Genomic DNA, 26,230 nt, shown 5'->3' with positions numbered 1-26,230 from the left:
GGTTAAGAGTCATTTTTTTTTTTTTTTTGGTAAAGAATGAGGAAGTAATAGGAAAAAGTGGAAGGAAACATCTAAGAACAATGTCCTATAATCATAAAGTCAGAAAGTTACCAAAGAAACAGGGCCAGTGTTTAGGGTGTAAACTCTGCCTTAGCTCTCCTTTTGGTCCCATTCTATACTTTGACTTGCTCAGCAGATCTTCATCTATAATTGCTAAACATTCTGTTCAGACCACAGCCCACACTGTGTGCAGCCTGGGGAGGTCACGAAGGAGTCCAGACTCAGGAATGTTAGCTCTGGGCAGTCTTGTCACTGAATATTCTGTTTAGACCCCCCAGGTTGTTTCCAACACTGTGCTGTGTGCAGTGCAGTGGGGGGTGTCTGAGGAATCTGGACTGTTTCAGCCCATCCTCCAGAATGTCAGCCTAAGCTACTTCTGTCCCTGATCTTTAACCCAGATCTCCAATCCACAGAGTTCCTGTGTGCCCTTTGCCCAGTTTCCCCCACTGAGGGAGTCTCATAACACTATATGCAACATACACTATCAAAATGATGAAATTAACATTGAAATAATGCTTTATGCCATTTTATCATTTTACTTTTATCCTCTGTATAGAATTATATTTTAAGTGGGGTTTCAGGTAGAATTATGTGGTTGTCTCTTTGTTTTATTATTGATTTTTAAAAATGACAATCTCTTCCTTTTATTGTATGTGGTTAGTTCATTTACATTTAATGAAATTACTGGTATAAATGTATTTAAGATTGCAATTTTAACATACATTCTCTGTTTATTTCCATGATTTCTGTTTGTCTGTACCTCATTGCTGCCTTCTTTTGGAATACGTGAAAATTATTTAGTGGGTTCTTTTGATATTTCTATTGGTTGTTTGAATTTATCTCTTTATTTAGTTTTATTCTAGTTGTTCTAAAGACAACAATATGCCTAACTTTTCATAGTCTATGTAGAGTTAATACTAAGCTCAATTTTTTCCCATTACATAATTTATATGCAGAAATTCTATCAAAATGCTATAACTTAGACAAAACTTAAGAGCTGAAAAATAAATATTTTGCTAAAATACCTATTGATTTTCTTCCCACATCCCTTAGGCTTAATATTTTTCTCATTTAGCATTTATCTTCCACCCAAAGACCTTCGTTTTGTGTTTTTTTTTTTAATTTATTAATGTATTTATTTATCTATTTATTTATTTGACTTTGGGGTATTTATTGGAGATGAAACATTTCAGGTTGTCTTCAGCTGACAAGATCTTAATTTGTCCTTTTTTCTCAAAAAAAAAAAAAAATACACCTGGAAAGTTCATTACATGGTGACAGTTCTTTCTTTCTTAACAGTGTGAAAATCTAATGTCACTATATTTTCTCAATGTGTGCACATGAAATAGTCACAATTGTTTCATTTGTTGATCTTCTGTATATATTATAATATTTTCTGTCTGATTTTATTTATGTGACTTTGCCTTTATCTCTGGTTTCAGCACATTATTATTGTTTGCACATGGTTTTTATTAAGTGTATCTGGTTTTGAGTCACTAAGTTTCTTTGCTCTTTAAGTTTATATCCCTCATAGATAGTGGATTAGGGATTACCAGTGGCTGGGGGTGGGGGAAGAATGTGGACTGACTGATAATTGTGGGATTTGGTGGGGCAGTTGATAAAAGTATTGTAAAATTGGATTTTGATGGTGGAAGAATAATTCTGTGTACATAGTAAAACGATTTAATTGTACCTTTTATAGTATGTCGAGTATATCTCTTATTTTTTATTTATTTTTTTTTTTGTAGAGACAGAGTCTCGTTGTACCGCCCTCGGGTAGAGTGCCGTGGCATCACACGGCTAACAGCAACCTCTAACTCTTGGGCTTACGTGATTCTCTTGCATCAGCCTCCCGAGCAGCTGGGATTACAGGCGCCCGCCACAACGCCCGGCTATTTTTTTGTTGTTGTTGCAGTTTGGCTGGGGCTGAGTTTGAACCCACCACCCTCGGCATATTGGGCCGGCGCCCTACTCACTGAGCCACAGGCGCTGCCCTCTTATTTTTAATAAATGAATACTACGTGGGAAAAAACCCCACTGACAATTAGAAGGTGCAATGTGCTGAACCTCACTTCCTCTAACACTGACAACACAGGGTTGGCCACAGTCATCGTCTGCATTTGTCACAGGCAGTCATGGGGTTATTTACCTCACGGGAGGCCAAGGGCAGTTTTTGTCTCAGTTCTCCATGTGTCTGGAGCACTGTGTGAGCACTCAGGCTATCATCCCATGATGAGCAGTAATAAACAGCCTCATCCTCAGGCTAGAGGCCCGAGATGGTCAGGGAGTCAGTGTTGCCAGTATTGGAGCCAGAGAACTGATCAGGGATTCCTAAGGGCCGTGAAATTCCAAGCATGACAGTTTGGGGGGCACCAGGAGAAATCTGCTGGTACCAGCCCACATTATACTTTCCAACATTGTTGCTGTTTCCAGTACAGGACAGGGTGATCGTCTCTCCCATAGACACTGACACCCAGGCTTCCTGTGTCAGTCTGGACTGTGGCCAGGATCCTGGAACAGAAGAGGTGGAGACACACAGAGGTAGTCTGGGGTCATTTTCCACCACATGCTCTCAAAATGAAAGGGATAAATCAACCAGGTGTACCCCACCCAGGCACTTCTATTCCCAGGGCCTGTCACCTGGGCAGAGAGTGAGGAGGGTGAGCATGAGAGGGGCACAGGCCATGGTGGAGATTCCTGTCAGCTCTGATTCCTGGGGATCCACAGCTGCCTCAGAGCTGCCCCTGTCTCTTGTACCTACTTCCCCACTGTGGGGACTGAGAGGCCTTTCATTCAAATCAGTCCCCTCCCCTCACATGGCCTCCCAGTCCCTGGGCACGGAGATTTCTCTACATGAGGCTGGCAGGGCCTGGCCTGAGCCTCCCTGGGACTAAGATTAAGCAGCCAGTCTGTCCCCTGGGACAGTGAGCCCCAGGCCCCCAGCAGAGAACAGGTGGCTGGTTTCCAGCCGGGCAGCCCCACAGTGCCCCTTGCTGCCCCTGGGGTGGATTTGCTCAGGTCTGGGATGCCCAACAGGGGACCCTGGGAAGAACACTGGGCTCCCCACCCCTTCTCTGCTGCTGTCCTCAGACAGAAGGACCCCTTCACTCCCCGGTGGCTCCTCCACGGGACAGCTGTTCACCTTGGCTAAGTGCTGACTTCAGTGACAGGGAGTCCTTGGCAGTTTAATCTGTGGCCATTTCTTCCACTGTGGATTTGTTGTGGGGTCAGCTCACTAGAACCACAAAGGACAGCGACAGCCCAGCCAAGACCTGTTAGTTGGAAAGGCCTAGGATGCTGGCTTTGCTTTCCCTCTGCCCATGCTGCACCATGACAGCGTGGTTGCTTTTTATGTTCAGTTGTGAGACTTTCTATTATACATGAGATAGTAGAGCCTTCTCAGATATGTGATCAGCATGTGTTTCTTCTGTTAGTGTTTGACTTTCTCTCTCTTTGATTGTGTCCATTGACAAACACATTTAAAATTTTTCATCCAGTCAAATTTATGTATTTATTCATTCATTTATTTTTTTTCAAATCATAGCTATGTATAGTAATGCAATTATGGTGTACAATGTGCTGGTTTTATATGTAATTTGAAATACTTTCATCAAACTGGTTAACATAACCTTCACCACATTTTCTTAGTTATTATGTTAAAATATTTATATTCTACACTTAGTAGATATAACATGTACCCTTATAAAATGCACCATACGTGTGGTCCCACCAATTACCCTCCCTCTAGCCATCCTCCTCCCTCCCCTGCCCATCCTCTTTCCCCTTCATCTGTAGTTGGGTTATAGCTTTCATATGGAAGTGTGGATGCTTATAGATTGGTTTCATAGTAGGGCTGAGTATATTGGATACTTTTTCTTCCATTCTTGAGATACTTTGCTAAGAAGAATATGTTCCAGCTCCATCCATGTAAACATGAAAGAGGTAAAGTCCCCCCCCCTTTTTTTTTTAAGAGACAGTCTCACTCCATCACCCTCGGTAGAGTGCTATGGCATCACAGCTCACAGCAACCTCCAGCTCTTGGGCTTAGGTGATTCTCTTGCCTCAGCCTCCTGAGTAGCTGGGACTACAGGCACCCTCCACAACAATAGACCAGGCTACTTCTAGTTGCAATGTGGCCAGGGCCAGGTTTGAACCCACCATCCTCGGTATACAGGGCCAGCGCCCTACTCACTGATCCACAGGTGCTGTTTGTCTCCATCTTTTTTAAGGCTATATTTTATGGCATACATATACCACAATTTATGAATCCATTCATGGGTTGATGTGCACTTGGGCTTCTTCCACGACTTAGCAATTATGAATTGGGCTGCAATAAGCATTCTGGTGAAAAGATCTTTGTTAAAAAGTGATTTTTGGTCTTCTGGATATGTACCTAGTAGAGGAATTGAAGGATTGGCAGGTCTATTTTTAGATCCCTAAGTGGTCTTCAAACATTTTTTTAAAAGGAATATATTAGTTTGCATTCCCACCAGCAGTGCAGAAGTGTTCCCTTTTGTCCAAATCCACACCAACATCTATGGTTTTGGGATGTGGAATAATCTTACTAAAGTTAGATGATATCTAAAAGTGATTTGATTTGCATTTCTCTGATGATTAAGGATGATGAGCATTTTTTTCATGTGTTTGTAGGCCATGCACCTGTCTTCTGTAGAGAAGTTTCTCTTCAAGTCCCTTGCCCACCCTGAGATAGGATCACTTGTTCTTTCTTGCTAATATGTTTGTGTTTCTGTGGATTATTATTATTATTTTTTTTTTTTTGCAGTTTTTGGCCAGGGCTGGTTTGAACCTGCCACCTCTGGCATATGGGGCTGGCGTCCTACCCCTTTGAGCCCCAGGCACCGCTCCCTCTGTGGATTATTGTTATTAAACCTTTGTCAGAGACGTAACCTGAAAATATCTTCTCCCATTCTGAGGGCTGTCTGCTTGCTTTATGCACTGTGTTCTTGGCTGTGCAGAAGCTTTTTAATTTGATCATTTCTCAGTAATGTATTTTTGGTGTTGCTTCAATTGCCTGGGGGTCATTCTCAGAAAATATTCTCCCAGGCCAATTTCTTCAAGTGTTTTCCCTGCACTTTCTTCTAGTAATTTTATACTTTTCTATCAAAACACACACAGACACACAAAAGCACACACAGAGACACACATAAAAACACACACAAGGACACAAAGACACACACAGACACAGAGACACACATAAAAACCCACATAAGGACACACACATATACACACAGAAGCACAGATGCAAACAAAGACACCCACAGACATACACGGAGACACAGACACAGAGAACACAAAGACACACATATACACACACAGAAGCACAGAGATACAAACACACAGACCCACACACAGACATACACAGAGACACACTCAGACACACACATGACACAGAGACACACACAGAGACACATACACGGACACACACAAACACACACAGGGACACACACACAGACAAAGACACACACAAAGACCCACACAAGGACACACACATATACACATACACACACACAGACACACACTCAGACACACACAGAGACAGACACACAGAGAACACAAGACATGCACACATACACACAGACACACAGAGAGACAAACACACAGACACACACACAAACACACACACAGACAAACACAGACATGCACAGACACACACAGACACACACACAGAGGCACAGACACAGAGGTAAACAAACACTAAGACAGACACTCATAGAGAAACACACTCAGACACACACAGAGAGACACACAGAGACATGGACACAGATACATACATAGACAGAGGTACAGAGACACACACACTGAGATACACAGACACGCACAGAGACAGACACACATGGATACACACACAGACCCAGACACACACACAGACACAAACACAGAGACACACACAGAGCCACACACACATATACAGAGAGACACACAGAGCCACACACAGAGACACACAGACACACAAAGAAACACAGAGAGAAACAAATGGTCAACCACACGTACACACACACAGACACACTCACAGACATACACAGAGACACACAAACAGACACACACACAAAGGCATACACAGAGACACATATGCAGAGACACACAGACATATACACAGACACACTCACAGAGACACCCACACAGACACAAACAGAGATACACACAGAGACACACACACAGACACACAAAGGCACAGACAAACATACAATTAGACACACAGAAACACACACACAGACACAAAGAGAGACACAGACACACACAAAGACACACAAGAAACACACAGACTCAAACACACAGAAACACAAACACAGACACACAGAGACACAGACAGGCACACACAGAGACACACAGACACACGCACACACACAGACAAACACACAGAGACACGCACAGACTCACACATAGGCACACATACGTAGACACACAGACATATAGACACACTCACAGACACACACACAGCAATACACACAGAGACACACACAGACACACATAGAAAGACAGACACAGGCAGACATACAGAGAAACACAAACATACAGACACTCAGAGACACACAGTCACAAACAGAGACACACACTCAGTGACGCACAGAGATACATACACAGACATACGCAGAGACACATACATAGACACACACACAGACACACCCAGAGACACACACATAGACACACATACAGACACACACAGACACTCTGAGACAAACACAGACACACACACGCAAACACATAGAGACACAGACAAGACCCACACTCAGACATGCACACAGAGACACACAGACACACACAGGGATGCAGACACAGACACATACAAAGACACATGTAGAGAAATACACGCAGACACACACAGAGACACACACATAGACACAAACAGAGACCCACACACAGAGACACACACCCAGAGGAACATATTACAGAGACTCACACACACACACACAGACACATACAGAGAGACACACAGAGGAAGATGCAGAGACACACACAGACACACAATCACACACACATAGACACACACAGAGACACACACACAGATACATAAACTGACAGACACACACACTCAGAGACAAACATACACAGGCACACAGAGACACACACACAGAGTCACACAGACACACACACAGATACACAAACAGACACACACCCAGACACACACGGACACTCAGAGACAAACACACACAGACACACAGAGATACACACACAGAGACACACACAGCCACACACAACTAGGGGCTGCTCTCAGAAACTTCATTTTGGGACACTGAGGCAGTTGTCAGTTGGCTCTCCAATAAAGGACTCCCCTGAAAATTTGGCTCGTGTGGCTGTGTGATCTCTGGGGGAACTTCTGGGCGTAACACTAGGATTAAGGGTGTCATGCACAACACCTGGCCTTTCTTTACTATTTATGTATAGTTCTGAGTCTCTATTGAGAACTCTGTGTCCTCCATCTATGTGTCTATTGTTGTACTAATATCATGCTTTTTTGGTTACTATAGTCTTGCAGTATAATTTGAAGATTGGAAATGTAATGCCTCCAGATGTGGATTGCATTGGCTAGTCAGGCTCTTTTGTGATTCCGTGTGAAAATTAGGATTTTTTTCTCTAATTCTTTCCAAAATGCTGTTGGCATTTTAATGGGAATTGTATTGAATCTGTAAGTCATATTTGGGCAATATGACATTTTAGCAATGTTGATTCTTCCAGTGTTTTGTCATTCACGTAATCTACAATTTCTTTCATTAGTGTTTTCTAGTTCTTACTTTAGAGATTTTTACTTCCTTGGTTAAATGTATTGCTAGGCATTTTATGTTATTTTGTAGCTATTGTGAATGGTATTGAATTTTTGATGTGATGATCACCTTAGCATTTATTAGTGTATAAAAATGCTACTGATTTGTGTACATTAATTTTGTAACCTGAGATAATTAAATTTATTTATTAATTCTAGGAGTCTTTTGGAGGAGGCTTTACGGTTTTCTAGATTTAAGATCATCTCATTGGCAGCAGGGATAGTGTCACTTTTTTTTGTTTTCTGACTTGAGTGTCCTTTATTTTTTTCTATTATCTGATTTCTCTGGCTGGGACTTCCAGCATTATGTTGAGTAGAAGTGGTGAGAGTGAGCATCGTCTGGTCTCAATTCTTACTGGGAATGCTTTTAACTTTATCTCATTCAGAATAGTGTTTGAATTAAAGGCCATTCACAATCAGAAAGGATTTGGAAGGGGTTTTTCTTGTGAACTAAAATAAAATCTTACGTCCCCCTCCACCAGCAACTAACTGAATGGACCCCCCCCTTGGCCAAGGGGATCCCTTAAATTGAGTTGCTAGCCAGCAGAGAGGAAATCTGACATGTCTCATCATGCTCCCTCCTCTTATTAGAGATGCCCTCTGTGACTCACTACAGCCAAAGGCTGTGGAAGACTTACCTGCACGTCCTCAATATACACAACAAACCAGTTGAGTCTGTCCAGTGCTTTGTCTCTGATTAACAAACCCTTTACCTTAAGCATGTCTTTTTGCTGACTCCTGGTCTTTTAGCCAAAGTCTAACTCTTCCAGACAATTATCAGGTAAAGAATCTTTAAACCCACGTATAAATCTGTGAGCCCCAACCCACCAGATGTCCCAGCTTTTTGTGCCAAACCAATGTATGTTTTCTGCTTATTGATTTATAACTTCACCTGTAATTCCTATCTCCTAAAACCAAACTGCAAACCCATAACTGGGAGTCCACTTGCTCAAGGCTTCCTGGGTGTGGCTCTGGGTCATAGTCTTCAAATTTGGCTTAGCATAAACCTCTTTAAATTATTTTTACAAGTATGGCTTCTTTTCCATTGACATCATATGTAGTTTTTATTATGTTGATGTATGTATTTATTCTGTCTATGCCTATTTTGCTGAGGGTTTTTTATCATTAACACTTGCTGGTGTAGGGTGAGGGGAAATGTGCCCTTTCCCCCCAAAAAGTGGCTGAAAGACCAACTCACAATTAAGGCAGGATAGTAAGAGAAATGTTTATTTCCAAATATCATGCACATGGGGAGAATTACAGGAGTCATCTCCCAATGTTTTAATGATGGCCAGATACCTTTTAAGATGCCTTTTAGAAGGGAGGGGGAGAATGTGGAGTACAGGAGCAGCAGGTGAATGCTAAGAAGGATGAATAGATGGGGGAAAATGAATTGACTTGTAAATTAACCCGAGAGACAGTTATTATGTTTTAAACAATTTGCAGTAGGTCTGCTAGCCTTCAGGGTGAACAAAGAAAGTTAGTTTTGCCCCTTTGATATTTTGATCACATTGGTCAGGTTTTATGTAGATAGAGAAGAAGCCCCTTCCAAATGCTTTCTGATTGTGAATGGCCTTTAATTCAAAATATTCTTTATACAAGTAGTCAATTTTGGAGTGAAATTTCCTTAGCTCCTTCACTGGATTTTAGTGAATGTTCTTACTGTATCTATCGAAATAATCATATGATACTTGTTTTAAATTCTGCTTATGTAGTGGATCACATTTCTTGATTTGCATATGTTAATCCATCTTTGTATCCCTGGGAGGAAATTCACTTGTCATGGTAAACTATACTTTTCATGTGATCTTGGGTTTTTTTGCTAGTGTTTTCTTGATTGTTTTTGGATAGATGTTAATCAGGCCTGTAGTTATCTTTTTGTTGTTGTTGTATTCATTCCTGGCTTTGGTATTAGGTTGGTATTGACTTCATTAAATGAATTAGAGAGGATTTCCTCTTTCTAATCTTATGTAACAGTCTCAGTAGGACAGGTACCAGTTCTTCTTTGTATGTCTGGTAAGAATCACTATGATCTGGTTTTTGGCTTTTTTGGGAGGAAGCATATGTTTTATTGCTAATTTATTCTCACTACTTGTTGGTATGTTTAGAATTTCTATTTTTCTCCAACTCAGCTTGGGAGGTTGTGTGATTGCAGGAATTTATTCATTTTCTCTAGAATTTTTATTTTTTATTTATTTATTTATTTTTTTTACATTAATCACTTGTGCAGTCTCAACTGCCATTATCCTGTTTAATCAGTTATAAGATGTATAATTTTTCACATATAAATATTCCCAAAATTGGGATACTACTGACCCAACAGTACTTGTGATGTAATTAGACACTGTCTCTTAGGAAGAAAGGATCAACATCTTAGCAACACATCACGCCAACAAAAGGTTTAGTCCAGTAGCAGGGAGAGGGTACTGTGAGGTCAGCCTACCAGCACTTCAGATATACAGATCTTATCCTGACCACAAGAGCTGCAGCTTACATGGTAAGCCTGGAATGCTACACTTAATAGGTGGTTTGGCTAGTAGCAAATTATAACGTAGCATCTGTCCACTGTTTCACAGTACCAAAATTCACCAAATCTGCATCCTCTATTTCTTTGAAACATTGTTAAATATTAGTATCTTTTCAAGTGTGAGTCCAGCAGCTACGGTGATGTCATCATTACTACTGAATATCCCACTTTCATTTGCCTTCATTGATGTCACTGTCGCTGTCACTGCTGCTGTCACTATCACTGTCACTGGTCCATGCAGTTAGGTTTTCTAGGGCTTCCTTTTGTTCCTGGCTGATGGCAAAGTCAGTCATTACTCTTTGGAAAAGGCTCTCGCAAATAGGTAAGCTGAAAGCACTCGCCAGTTTTACCACTTCAATGGCCTGGGCAGGGCTATTGGACACTTTTGCACTGTCCATGAACTCATTCAGCAACTCATTTCTAAGGATCTTATTATGCTTCCTGAAAAGCCCCAACATTTTCCATGCTTCATGGGTTCTCCCAGCCCTTAAAAAGAGGACAGCTATACAGTTGAGAGGGATGGCTGGCCAATCTGGAGCAGTCTGTCTGCCATCTTGGCTTTCATAAGCAGATTTGATGTCAGCGGCACAGTCAGCAAACTCCTCCAGAAGCTCTGGTGGATGCTTATCCCTTGCCATAAGAATCAGAATCTCTTCCTTCAGGTCATTGTGGAAAGTATGACCACATTCTTTACTATCTTTCCAAATCCGAGGAATCACTTCTAGCCGATTGGCCACATCCAATGCTTGGAGAAGATCTACCAATGTTTGGGAGTGGGGAAAGAAAACTGAAGGTATCAGGTCCTTATACCACTTCAAGGTGACATCAATTCGTTCCATTAGACAAATTAAAGTGAAGAACTTGGAATAATAGAAATGACGGCGATAATCAGGTCCCATAAATTTCCGGTTATCTCCAGTGTTTAAAAGGCCATGTACTTGGTAAGCAAGTTCCAGATCTCTGAGAGATGAGCAAACTCTCATGGCTGACTGAAAAAACATACCATCATCCAGATCCTTTGGAGAAAATTTCTTTCCCATTAATTCATTCATTATATCATAGATGATCAAGGATGATCCTTTTGAAATGTTTTCATGTTGATAAAATAGCTGAATAATATGGTGATATGTTGCAAGCGAGGGTTCTATTCCAATGGCTTTCGTTTCTCGGAAAGACTGTATTGCTGGCAATCTTGCAAGTACATGAAATCTTCGGAGACATTTCAAAATGGTATTAAAAGTCTGTAGATTTGGTTTCACCTTCTGTGCAACCATTTGTTTCAGTACTTCCAGTGTTTTATTCCATTTTTCCTCAAAACCCGCATTCAGCCCCAACATTGTTGCTTCAATCAATGCACTGAATGTATACATCAGCATGGAGTCTGTTGTTTAATAATTCAGTGTACAAGTTTAATGCCGGCTCATAAGCTCGATGCTTCACCATCCCTCGGATCACTGTGCAGTAGGAATGTGAATTTTTCTATGGCATCAATGTAAAGATTCTCTCAGTATTGTTTTTTTGCGCTCCATGTAGCTCCAATCTAATGACCAGCCTTCTTCCTAAATTTCTTGTTACTTTCCTCTTCCAATTCCTCTGACGGTTCAGTTTGCTGAAAAGGATAATCAGTGGAGGGCTCGTGGTCATCATAGTAACACAGTAAATCCAAGAGATTATTTGTTGTTTCAAGAGACACAGTGGTTCCTGCTTGCAAAAGCTGATCAAACAGGTCCACAGAGGATTTGACTTTTTTGAGCTTGATTCGTTCCTTTAGGGCAGCTTCACTTACTTCTTCGATCTGAGGTTCAAAGCACTCAGGCATTAAACACGGTATATGTGGTTCAGCTATGTCCTTTTGAAAATATTTGGGATGTGAATTAATAATAAACTTTGCTGCATTCTCCCCAGACTTCTTTGCCAGTAAAAATGAACAAGATTCCACAGAAGATGCTGGAATAAGGTAGGGATCATCTTGAAATGCATAAGGTGCAGCTGTGGTGTCCCTGTTTACTGTGGAAGCAAGTGCCTGAAGAACGGCCACTTTATCCCAAGATTTCTTTCTTGGAATAACCACTTCTTCAATCCTTGTTACATCAGTTCCTTCAACTTTTGGGAGGGTTGTACTTCCAGAATAAAATCTGAAACTTGATATTCGTTCACAAAGTCCTGCACGTTGACCCTTCAATGACAGGTAAAGCCTGCTGTGGATCCTGAAGCAAACTGAACCAGTCACCGCCATCTTTCGTTTCCTCTAGAATTTTTAGATTGTGTTCACAGAGGTGTTCATAGTAGTCTCAGAAGATCTTTTGCATTTCTATGATATCGTGATATAATGTCTCCTTTTACATTTCTGATTGACCTTATTTCAATCATTTTTTTCTTTTCTCAGTTAATCTACCCAGTGGTCTATCAATTCTGTTCTTTTCTTTTTATTTTTTTTTGTGTGGTATATCAGTTTTATTTGTCTTTTCAAAGAATCAAATTTTTGTTTTGTTGATCCTTTATATTGTTCTTTTTTGTTTCAATTTTATATAATTCTCTGATTTTTTGTTATTTCTTGTCTTCTACTAGCTTGAGGTTTAGTTTGTTTTTATTTTTCTAGAACCCCAATGTTTGACATTAGGTTATTAATTTGTGATTTCTGTCTTTTATTTATTTATTTTTGGGGAGACAGTGTCGCAGGCTCTCACCCTGGGTAGAGTGCTGTGGCATCACAGCTCACAGCAACCTCAAACACTTGGGTTTAAGTGATTATCTTGACTCAGCCTCCAAAGTAGTTGGGATTACAGGCAACCGCCACAATGGCCACTGTTTTTTTGTTGCAGTTGTCATTGTTGTTTGGCAGGCCTGGGCTGGATTCAAACCTGCCAGCTTTGGTGTATGTGGCTGGCACTCTAGCCGTTGAGCTACAGGCATCAAGCCTATGATATTTCTGTGTTTTAATCGGAAGTATTTAGTGCTATAAACTTCTCTCTTAGCTCTGCTTTTAACTTACCCCAGAGATTTTGTTAGTTCATCTTTTAATTTAAAAAATGTTTTTAAAATTTTGCACCTTCATTTCATTGTTGATCTCAAAGTTAACTTAGTATTATGCCTTTTAATTTGCATGTATTTGTATGGTTTTGAAAATTTCTTTTAGAATTGATTTCTAGTTTTATTCCACTGTAGTCTGAGACAATTCATAGTATTATTTTGATTTTTATCAATTTTTTGATACTTGTTTAGTGGCCTAACATATGATCTATCTTGGATAATGATGTCCCATGTTCTTATGAGAAGAACATAAATCTATACTTTGGGAGTAAAATATTCTGTAAATGTCTGTTAAGTACACTTGTTCTAGAGTCCTGTCTTATTCAGTGTTTCTTTGCTGTCCAGTTTTGTCATTGGAGTGTTGAAGTGCCCCACTATTAATATGTTGTTTGTTTCTTTTCTTAGATCAAGTGGTATTTCTTTTATGAATCTGGGACTCTGGTGTTAGGTGCATGTATATTTAGGATTGTTAGATCTAATTGTTGAATTGATCCCTATATCATTATATAATGGCTATCTTTGTCTTTTTTTTTTCCACTTATTCAGTTATTGATTTAAAATCTGTTTTATCTGATCTAAGAGTAGCTACTCCTGCTCACTTTTTTTTTTTTTTTTTTGAGACAAAGTCTCACTCTATCACCCTGGGTAGGTGCCATGGCATTATAGCATTAGCAACCTCAAACTTTTGCACTTGAGAAATCCTCCTGACTCAGCCCCATGAGTAGCTGGGATTACAGGCACCCACCACAATTCCTGGCCATTTGTTTTATTTCTTTATAGACAGGGTCTCACTTTTGCTCAGGCTGGTTTCAAAGCCCTGAGCTCAAGCAGTCCAACCGCTTTGGCCTCCCAGAATGTTAAGATTACAGGTGTGAGCTATCACACCGGGCCTCCTGCTCACTTTTGATTTCCATAGCATGGGATATTTTTTTCTCATGCTTTAACCTTGAGTTTATGAGAATCTTTATGAGTTAAATGGTTTTCTTGGAGACATTGGATATTAGGGTTGTGTTTTTTATCTATTCTACTAATCTGTATTGTAGGGGTCATAGCAAAACCTGTCCTTTTCCCTTGATCTGGTTCCCTGAAAGATCAACTCACAATTATGGTAGATTAATAATGAGAGAGGATAGCCAAGAAGGGTGAGGTCTACAAGAACAGGTCTTCTCAAGGAGACCACAAAGATACACATGCAGGGTCCTCTTCATGGTGACTCAGCTCTTGGAAATTTGTAAACTTAACTTCCTGAAACTTGGAAATTTCTAAGTTCTGTGAAATCCTGTAGCTCTGTAGGGGTGGGAATAGCATCCCCTGCTTGATTCAAACTAGCCAATGAGAAGGGTACCCGTGGGGTGGAACTTTTTGACTGTCAATAAAAAGAGAAAGACCAAGGCAGTCGGGGAGCACAGCCATTTGAAATTCTTCTATGCCGTAAGCTCCCAGCTGGTGAATAAAGCCCTTCCTCTTATAAATGTGGTGTTTGGGTGCTCCTTCTCTCTGTTGGGCCTTGTCTTCCTGCAACATTTTTGGTTCCCTGACCGGGAAGTAAGATCCCCCCGGAGAGAACACGCACCTGGTAGTTGCTGCCAATCCTTTGGACACCCACGTGGGGGCCCCTGATCGGCTGGGTGACGTGAACCACTGAGCACTCCAGGGAGGCAGTTTGGCCTCCCTGTGTAGACGCCTTAACTAGGCTGAGAAAGGACCCCATTGGCAGGTCTTCGAGGAGTCAAACACCAGGAGAAACTGACATGCGGGAACAGGTACTTACACAGGGAGATGTGTAAGGCAAGGTATGATCGATCTGGAGGTCCCATTACAGTTTTAGTGGAAAAGGAGCCTGATCAACTCCTTGGGCATTAGATTGCTGACAGGTCTGTTGAGAGGTGTGTGAGAGTGTGTGGATGTGGCGTGACTGAAAGAACTCCAGGGGTGGAGTTGGACCTCACATCACAGGGCCTAGGGGAGTGTTAGTTTGCCTTCTATGGCTAAGTAGCAGCTTGAGTGGGAAATTGAAGCTGTCCAGGTTAAGAATTGGGTTGGAGGGGGGGGAGGAGACAAGATGGCTGACTGAAGCCAGCTTTCCACAGAGGCTCCCGTCCAGTAGGAGAGTTTAAGGACAAAAATTCAGCAAGTAACCTGGTGGATTTGGGCTGCACTAAGAGAGAAGGTTGAAGAACGCACATCAACCCCCCTGAGGCGAGCTGCGACCACAAGGATACAAACAAAACGTACAAAATCCATCACCAAGCAGATGGGAGTCCCCTCCCCCATGAGAACGGCTCAGAGAGCCCCACAAACAACGGGGAAGAGTTCAAAGGTCCTCCCACTACACACCACGGGAGAGATCCTCTAAAAACTGGACCTACCTCCCCTACTAGGGTGAAACGGCGTCCTCCTGCCAGGCATAAAACTGTATAAACTGTATATAGTATCTACCTGGAATTCTGAACTCCCAGCGCTCCCCTTCACTCACACTGAGGTCTGGAGACCAGTCCCGGTCAGCGGAGAGGGTACTGCACCAGAGTGGCAGTTCCCTGAGGCACAGTGCGACAGCTGTCTTCTGGTGACAATACGGACAGGCATAAAACTGTGTAAAGCTGTGTGTGTTCTCTGCCCGCAACCCCAGGCTCCCAGCATTCTGCGTGCTCCCCTCTGCTCTCCCTCCAAGGTCTAGAGGCCTGTCCCCCAGGGGTTCAGACTCTTAGGCGATTGCTCAAGGGGTGTAGACAGTGCTGGGCTGCAGCTGGTCAGTGCAGACTCTGGGGTACAGGAGCAGAGAGAGGATGGTTGGCCGGAAGGGAGCTACACGGGAGCAGCGGTTGCCTTAGCCATAAAGCAACAGCCTTCTTTTGCTAGCAATATGGTTCACTACCGAATATTCTGAAGCCACACCCCCTGTCTCCCTGGGCAACCAGAGACTGTGAGTAAAGGATTTGCCTTAGGCAACTCCAACTTTCAAACGGGGGAAACTCCCAGGGTGGGGCTGACCCAGAGGTCTGCTATACTAAACCGAAGATGTACCTGGACCTCAGAGGATCATCAGCCTATAGACAATACAAGAGCAAAGACAAGCTAATTTGGAACTCAACTCAGCTTCTCTTCTGCAGGGGAACCGCAGAGTTGTTCTATTCTGTTCTGTCAGTAACATTAATCAGGGGCGAGTCTGGACCTGAGTGAAAACCCCCCAACCTTCATCAAGCGCCCGAGGTTGTCAGGCCTCACCTCCTTCTGCTAAAGAGAAGCAGAACACAGTGGCCTGGCAGACTTCCTTGTGATTCAGGCTGGTACAAACTCCTGGAGTACCAATTCACTACAGGCAATTGGGTCAGCCAACTGCAGGGCTATCAGTGACTGGGTGTGACAGCAGTGCAAGGTGGGGAAGGAGGTAGTAAACTTCCCAGACTGATCTATTGGCTGGGTGGCTCCTCCTGACTCCACGCAGCACTGGAGCAAGCCACACCAGAGTAGTCACCAGACCCCTGTGATCCAGTTCCCAGAGACCTCTTAAACTCTCACCTGAGACAGGTGCAGACTGAGACAACTGATTTGGACTTTTTGAACTGAACCAATCGCCTGAGGACAAATCAGGTGGCGCCCTGGGTGCACCGTGGTAGGAAGGTTTGACTTCCCTTTTCCAATTGTTTGCTGGTTGGGGGGTTGGGTGACTTAATTGCTGATATTTCTCCACAGCTGAGACTTCAATCTAGAGTATCTGTTCCACTAGGGTGGAACAGAAACCAACTGAAAACAAGACAGAACCAGTTAGCCCCACCACACCAGACACGGCCTCAGTTTCTTAGGCCACAACACTGTACAGGCCCTCAACAAAGCCCCAGGGGAAAAAAATCAAAGGGAGTAAAACAACCGTGGGGCGGAATCAGCAGAAAAACTCTGGTAACATGAATAACCAGAATAGATCAACACCCCCCACCCAGGAAAGATATGGCAGATGTAATTGAAGATCCTATTCATAAACAACTGGCTGAGATGTCAGAAATCGAATTCAGAATTTGTATTGCAGACAAAATTAACAAAGTGGAATTAGGAATTCGAGGAGAAATTCAAAAGTTGTCTCAAGAATTTAACGAACTTAAAGACAAAACCACCAAAGATTTAGACACACTGAAGCAAGAATTTGCAGCCCTCAAAGATATGAAAAATACAGTAGAATCCCTCAGCAACAGAATGGAGCAAGCAGAAAAAAAATTTTCTGACATTAAAGATAAAGCCTTTATACGCTCCCAAACTCTCAAAGAGGAAGAGAAATGGAGAGCAAAATGGATCATTCTCTCCGAGAGCTCTGGGATAATTCAAAGAAGGTGAATATCCGAAATTTGGAGTTCCAGAAACAGATGAAGTGGCCTCGCTGGGCAAAGAGGCCCTTCTGCATGAAATTATGAAAGAGAATTTTCCAGACATACCAAGAGATTCTGAAATTCAGATAGGAGACAGCTTCAGAACCCCAGCACGACTCAACTCCAATAAGACATCCCCCAAGCATATCATAATTAACTTCACTAAAGTTAATATGAAGGAGAAAATCCTCAAAGCTGCCAGGAGAAAGAAAACCATTACCTTCAAAGGGAAGAATATTAGAATGACTGCAGATCTCTCTGCTGAAACTTTTTAAGCCAGAAGAAGGTGGTCACTGACTTTTAATCTCCTAAAGCAAAATAACTTTCAATCCCAGATCTTGTATCCAGCTAAACTGAGTTTCATTTATGACGGAGAAATTAAATACTTGAATGACAGTCATATGTTGAAGAAATTTGCCATAACAAAACCAGCTCTTCACAATATTCTCAGACCTATCTTCCATAATGACCAACCCAATCCTATACCACAAAAGTAAACTCACTCAGAAACTTCGGATCAAACTCCAATTTCCACACTGGCAAAAGGATTAAAAATGCCCACTGGACTTTTGAAAAATTCGATACCCAAAACTTCACCAGACTTATCAATATTCTCCATTAATGTGAACAGCTTAAACTGTCCTCTAAAGAGGCATAGGTTAGCTGACTGGATACAAAAACTCAGGCCAGATATTTGTTGCATACGAGTCACATCTTAACCTAAAAGACAAATACAGACTCAGGGTGAAAGGATGATCATCCATATTTCAGGCAAATTGTAATCAGAAAAAAGCAGGTGTTGCAATTTTATTTGCAGATACAATAGGCTTTAAATCAACAAAAGTAAGGATGGAAAAGAATGGTCACTTCATATTTGTTAAGGGTAATACTCAATATGATGAGATATCAATTATTAATATCTATGCACCCAACCAGAATGCATCTCAATTCATAAGAGAAAATCTAACAGACATGAGCAACTTTATTTTCTCCAGCTCCAAAATAGTCAGAGATTTCAACACTTCTTTGGCAGTGTTGGATTGATCCTCCAACAAGAAGCTGAGCAAAGAAATCTTAGATTTAAACCTAACCATCCAACATTTGGATTTAGCAGACATCTACAAAACATTTCATCCCAACAAAACGGAATACGCATACTTCTCATCAGCCCATGGAACTTACTCCAAAATCAATCACATCTTAGGTCACAAGTCTAACCTCAGTAATTTAAAGGAATAGAAATTATTCCATGCTTCTTCTCGGACCACCATGGAATAAAACTTGAGCTGAGTAAAAACAGGAATCTGCATACTGATAAAAAAACATGGAAGTTAAATAGCCTTATGTTGAATGATAGCTGGATCAGAGAAGAGATTAAGAAAGAAATCGCCGGGCAGCGCCTGTGGCTCAGTCGGTAGGGCGCCGGCCCCATATAACGAGGGTGGCGGGTTCAAACCCGGCCCTGGCCAAACTGCAACCAAAAAATAGCCGGGCGTTGTGGCCGGTGCCTGTAGTCCCACCTATTCGGGAGGCTGAGGCAAAGGAATCGCTTAAGCCCAGAAGTTGGAGGTTGTTGTGAGCTGTGTGAAGCCACGGCACTCCATGGAGGGCCATAAAGTGAGACTCTGTCTCTACAAAAAAAAAAAAAAAAAAAAAAATGAAAGTAATCGCAAATTTTTTGGAACGAAACAACGATGAAGACACGAACTATCAGAACCTCCGGGACACCGCAAAAGCAGTTCTAAGATGGAAATTTATAGCACTGCAAGCCTTCCTCAAGAGAACAGAAAGAGAGGCAACTTAATGGGACATCTCAAGCAACTGGAAAAGGAGGAACATTCCAACCCCAAACGCAGTAGAAGAAAAGAAATAACCAAAATTAGAGCAGAATTAAATGAAATTGAAAACAAAAGGATGATACAACAGATAAATAATTCAAAAAGCTGGTTTTTCGAAAAGGTCAATAAAATACATAAACCTTTGGCCAACCTAATCAGGAAAAAAAGAGTAAAATCTCTAATTTCATCAATCAGAAACAGCAAAGATGAAATAACAACAGACTCCTTAGAAATCAAAAAAATCCCTAATGAATATTGCAAGAAACTGTATTCTCAGAAACATGAAAATCTGAAGGAGATTGACCGATACTTGTAAGCAAGTCACATTCTAAGACTTAGCCAGAATCAAGTGGAAATGTTGAACAGGCCCATATCAAGTTCGGAAATAGTATCAACCAAACAAAACCTCACTAAAAAGACAAGCCCGGGGCCAGATGGTTTCATGTCAGAATTCTACCAAACTTTTAAAGAGGAATTAGTACCTATATTACTCAACCTCTTCCAAAACGTAGAAAAAGAAGGAAGACTACCTAACACGTTCTATGAAGCAAACATCACCCTGATCCCCAAACCAGGAAAAGACCCAACAAGAAAAGAAAACTACAGACCGATATCACTAATGAATATGGATTCAAAAATATTCAACAAGATCCTAACAAACAGAATCCAACAACACATCAAACAAATTATACATCATGACCAAGTTGGTTTTATCCCAGGGTCTCAAGGCTGGTTCAATATACGTAAATCTATAAATGTAATCCAGCACATAAATAAATTAAAAAACAAAGACCATATGATTCTCTCAATTGATGCAGAAAAAGCTTTTGATAATATCCAGCATCCCTTCATGATCAGAACACTTAAGAAAATCTGTATAGAATGGACATTTCTTAAACTGAGAGACCATCTACAGCAAACCCACAGCCAATATCATATTGAATGCAGGTAAATTGGAATCATTTCCACTCAGATCAGGAATCAGACAAGGCTGCCCATTGTGTCCATTGCTTTTTAACATTGTAATGGAAGTTTTAGCCACAGCAATTAGGGAAGAAAAGGCGATCAAGGTATCCATATAGGGTCAGAAGAGATCAAACTTTCGCTCTTCACAGATGATATGATAGTATATCTGGAAAACACTAGGGACTCTACGACAAAACTCTTAGAAGTGATCAAGGAATATAGCAGCGTCTCAGGCTTCAAAATCAACATTCATAAATCGGTAGCCTTTATACATACCAACAATAGTCAAGTTGAAAAAACAGTTAAGGACTCTATCCCATTCACAGTAGTCCCAAAGAAGATGAAATATTTGGGAATTTATCTAACAAAGGATGTGAAAGAACTCTATAAAGAGAACTATGAAACTCTAAGAAAAGAAATAGCCGAAAATATTAACAAATGGAAAAACATACCATGCTCACGGCTGGGAAGAATCAACATAGTTAAAATGTCCATACTTCCCAAAGCAACATAAAATTTCAATGCAATCCCTATTAAAGCTCTACTGTCATACTTTAAAGATCTGGAAAAAACAATACTTCGTTTTATATGGAATCAGAAAAAACCTCGAATAGCCAAGACATTACTCAGAAATAAAAACAAAGCAGGAGGAATTACGCTACCAGACCTCAGACTACACTACAAATCAACAGTGATCAAAACAGCATGGTATTGGCACAAAAACAAAGAAGTAGATGTCTGGAAAAGAACAGAGAACCAAGAGATGAACCCAGCTACTTACCGTTATTTAATCTTTGACAAGCCAATTAAAAATATTCAGTGGGGAAAAGGTTTCCTATTTAAAAAATGGTGCTGGGTGAACTGGCTGGCAACCTGTAGAAGACTGAAACTGGACCCACACGTTTCACCATTAACTAAGATAGACTCTCACTGGATCAAAGATTTAAACTTAAGACATGAAACTATAAAGATACTAGAGGAGAGTGCAGGGAAAACCCTTGAAGATATAGGTCTGGGCGAGTATTTTATGAGTAGGACCCCCCAGGCAATTGAAGCAGCTTCAAAAATACACTACTGGGACTTGATCAAACAAAAAGGCTTCTGCACAGCCAAGAACACAGTAAGTAAGGCAAGCAAACAGCCCTCAGAATGGGAGAAGATATTTGCAGGTTATGTCTCCGACAAAGATTTAACAACCAGAATCCACAGAGAACTCAAACACATTAGCAAGAATAGAACAAGGAATCCCATCGCAGGCTGGGTAAGGGATTTGAAGAGAAACTTCTCTGAAGAAGACAGGTGCGCGGCCTTCAGACTTATGAAAAAATGCTCATCATATTTAATCATCAGAGAAATGCAAATCAAAACTACTTTGAGATACCATCTAACTCCAGTGAGACTAGCCTATATCACAACATCCCAAGACCAGAGATGTTGGCGCGGATGTGGAGAAAAGGGAATATTTTTGCACTGCTGGTAGGAATGCAAATTAATACATTCCTTTTGGAAAGAGATATGGAGAACACTTAGAGATCTAAAAATAGATCTGCCATTCAATCCTGTAATCCCTCTATACTGGGCATATAACCAGAAGACCAAAAATCACATCATAACAAAGATATTTGTACCAGAATGTTTATTGCAGCCCAATTCATATTTGCTAAGTCATGGAAGAAGCCCAAGTAACCCATCGATCCACGAGTGGATTAATAAATTGTGGTATATGTACACCATGGAATATTATGGAGCCTTAAAGAAAGATGGAGACTTTACCTCTTTCATGTTTACATGGATGGAGCTAGAACATATTCTTCTTAGTAAAGTATCTCAAGAATGGAAGAAAAAGTACTCAATGTACTCAGCCCTACTATGAAACTAATTTAGGGTTTTCACATGAAAGCTATAACCCAGTTACAACCTAAGAATAGGGGGAAGGAGGATAGGGAGAGGAAGGAGGATAGGGAGAGGAGGGAGGAGGGAGGGGAGAGGGGGGGAGAGGAAAGGGTATTGGTGGGATTATACCAGTGGTGCATCTCACAAGGTTATATGTGAAACTTGGTAAATGGTCTGTGAAGCTAGTGAATGATGCCCCATAATTATATCGATGTACACAGCTATGATTTAATAAAAGAAAAAAGAATTGGGTTGGAATTGTGTGCATGTGAGTGCTTTGAGAACGACCGAGATGGGTAACAATAGGTGGGGTTCACCCCCCCTCCATTCATGGGGTGAAACAAATGTGTAAGTGTGCCTTTCTTTCCTGCTCCAACTTTTCCTCCTGGCTATTATGAGAGAAACTGGAAGTTCCAGGTTTTCTGCTTTCTGTCTTTGGTGGTGACTTGAACAATCTTCCTGACTTGGCCATGTGGGACTTGGGGGGGTGGGGGTGGGGATGAAAAGACATTAGAAAGAATGTTTTTGTAGTTTTGTTACCGGAATTTCTTCAGTGAGTGTTTGGTCTCAGTAATTTGAGAATTGAGCCAGCGGGCCACAGATCAGTGATAAAATGGCATTTTGTTGGACTGAGGGGCACGCAGTGAGAGTGGAGAGTGCCAGAGCTATTGGCAGAGGGGTTGTGCCTTGAAAAGTGTTGTGGTTTAGGCAGTCCAGTGAGCTCTGGATGGCCCTTGGAAATATGGGGAAGAGAGTGTAAATTTCATGCTGAATGAGGCTGTATCCATATAAGCAACAGGTTTCCAAGGGGAACAGCCTCAGGAAGTGGGGAGGAGGCCCAGATTGGAGGTTCCCTGCATAAGTCCTTTTTCTAGGGGTAAATAATTATCTCTGAGAGATATTTTGTCCAGGACTTGGTAGATGGAAAAATAACTTTACAAACTGAAAGGGTGTTCTAGCAAATGAATCAATGCAGCGCCTCAACCTGGACAAGGTTATTAGGTCTTTGTTGCAGTTTTTGTCTGGAGAGGGGATTAAGGTGTGTGCTCCTTAGGGTGGAGCCTTCCAAAAGATTTCGGCTGCTTTGTTTATGACCTTGCTGGGGCTCGGAGGGTTTGTGCCTGGAGATGGGAGTCTGATGTCTAAGCTCACCTGAGCCTGAAAAATGGGGGTTCCCTTTCCAGAGTGGGAAAATCCTGTATCAATCTTATATCTCATAAAATGTCTCTCATTTGTAAAATGTAATAATTTGGTTGTTTAAATTGTTGTGGAAACTGAATCTTTGTCAAAGAATAAGATTCTTGCCTTTTAAACCTTCTAGTTATCAGTTTGGCCGAGTGAATGGGTGACTTCATGGTAAACTGGGATCCTGTTTTGTGGGAAGTGAGTTTTTGAGTAAGAGAAATTAAACAGAAAGGAGAATGGCATTGTGTAAAGAAAGAATCTTGTGTGATAAAATTTGCACTGAAAACAGAATGGTTGTATAAGAAAGTGAAAGGCAGGGCAAAAGTTAAAGAAAGTTTAGAATGTTTGTAAATGGTCTGTGTAGGTTAAATGAAGCTCATAAAAGAGAATTTGTGAAAGAATTTACATATGATCCAGTTGACTATTTATTTCCTTTAAAATCTTTTGGCTTGTAATTTTCTTTAAACAAATGTTTTAGGCCTTTGATATTTGACAAAACTTTCAAAATAAAAATTCTAAATCTGGGGCTTGGAGCCCACAGGGCAGTGGTTGCAACGCTGGCCACATGCACTGAGACTGGTGGGTTCAAACTTGGCCAAGGCCAACAGCAAAAAAAAAAAAAAAAAAACACAACTTTAAATTTAGTCTTCTTGAAATATTAAGACCACTGAAAGTCATGGGAAAACAAATTAAACTTATTTGATTTATTCAAAATATATAGGAAACATTGTCAAATATGAAATGGTGATTAATTTTATGTAGGTTATGGTTATATATATGTTCCAATATTATAAAGCATTGGTCTGTCCTAATGTATAAGACATTGGTCTGTCCTAACATATATTGTTGGTAATAATTTCAATTCATCTAAAAAAGAAAGTATTTTTTATGTAACTGGCTGAGTCCAAAGTTTATCCTAAAAAGAAAAAAAAAATATTAAGAGAGGCTAACAAATTCTCTCAAATTCAAATTCCTGATGTCTTTGGAAATTGAATACCGCCAGACTAAAAAGCAGATTTTTAGAACGTTCATTGGAAAGTTAACATGTCTATGAGTATTGCTAACCTAACTCAACAGAATAGAAATCGGTTAAGCGGATCTGGGCTAGTTTGTAATGGCTTTTTGGTCAAAATATTGTTGATTCTTTCTGTGTTCTGTTTTCCAGAAGTCAAGAAATAATTTTCTGTCTTTTGAGCTATTTGTAGTTTTTCAAGCAATGTGTGTACTTATGAGCAGAGTTTGAAACATGTATTTTTCTCTCTCCTTATTTTCTCCGGAATTTGCAAGCCATTTGTATGTATTCTTAATTTCTGACAATACAGTTATTTTCATAAGTTCAATAAGAATCTGTTTTGTTCTATATGACATGATGAAGGCACTCATTATTTTACCAAGGCTTTGGCTGGAATAGCATTTCCAGAGGTGTCCAGACTGCATTAAAGAATTAAGGTTGACTTTATAAGGCCAATAAAAAAAGCCCTTTGGAAAACTGGCCAGATACCCATCAGTAACATTTCCTGATCTCTGGTAAGTAATGAAGGTCGCTTGCTGACGGGTCCAGGAATCGAAATGTGCTTGGGGACCTCAAGAGAAGAGGGATTTACCCAATACATACAGGTATCTAATGGCACAGATAAAACTTGGGCTCTGAAAGGCTTTCAAAAAGTCCAGCCTGACATTCCTTATAAAAGGTTCCAGCAAAGCCAATTTTAAAGGAAAGAAGAGCCTAGATGGCTAATAATTAATTATTCTTACTGCACTTTATGGAAATAATCAGACCCCATATACTGAAGGTACAGTTTATTTTGGCAAATAAGTTAGTTCTACTATAATTTGCCTTTAGTAAAGAGAGAAATTGGAGAGAGAAAAATAGTTTAAAAGGAGAAAAAAGAGGCTGTGGTCCACCTGTATTTAGATCCCAGCCTTGTCTGTACTGTCAACTTATAAAATGAGACATACTCTGTTGAATCTACTGCCAGCAGAAGCCAAGCGGCCCATTTGTCTGGACTTAAAAGATGTATCTTTCAGTATAAGGCTGGCTCTGGGAAGCCAGAGGCTGTTTTCTTTCCAGTGGGAGAGACCAGACATGGAAACAGTGCACATGGACCAGGTTGCCACAGGGGTTCAAAACACCCACGATTTTTGGAGAAGCGCTGGCTTGTGATCTCCAGAAATTCCCAGCTGAGGAATTAGAATGTGTGCTGTTCCAATATGTCGATGACCTCCTTTCAGGACACCCTACCCAGGAGGGCTGCGCCCAAGGCATGGACTATCTTTTATGACATCTAGAGGTATGTGGCTATAAAGTATCCAAATGGAAGGCCCAGATTTGCCGGCAGCAAATACGTTATCTAAGATTTACTGTCAAGCAGGGGTAGAGGTATCTAGGTACAAAATGGAGGCAGGTCATTAATTGCCTCCTCAGCCCCATGAGCCAAAAGCAGGTTTGGAAATTCTTAGGCCCGGTCAGCTTCTGTCATATTTGAATCCCCAACATTGTTGTCTTAGCTAAGCCCTTGTATGACGCAACTAAAGAAGAGAAGGAAGAGCCCTTGGAGTGGGAAGGAGAACAGGAATGTGCCTTCTCCCAGCT

The 26,230-nt window shown here is 41.0% G+C and overlaps 2 pseudogenes across 1 annotated transcript; one reads left to right on the top strand and one right to left on the bottom strand.

Annotated features, from left to right (window-relative positions):
- LOC128573691 (60S ribosomal protein L7-like) overlaps positions 1–26,230 on the top strand; it is a 350,760-nt pseudogene that overhangs the window by 245,250 nt on the left and 79,280 nt on the right.
- Positions 10,273–12,607, bottom strand: LOC128573688 (pentatricopeptide repeat domain-containing protein 3, mitochondrial-like; annotated as a pseudogene). Its single transcript, XR_008376512.1, has one exon. The product of XR_008376512.1 is annotated as a pentatricopeptide repeat domain-containing protein 3, mitochondrial-like (transcript).

This window comes from Nycticebus coucang, chromosome 21, assembly GCF_027406575.1.
Source record: "Nycticebus coucang isolate mNycCou1 chromosome 21, mNycCou1.pri, whole genome shotgun sequence".
Taxonomy (NCBI): Eukaryota; Metazoa; Chordata; class Mammalia; order Primates; family Lorisidae; genus Nycticebus; species Nycticebus coucang.
The sequence above is the reverse complement of the archived record's forward strand: the minus strand, read 5'-3'. Positions and strand labels throughout refer to the sequence as shown.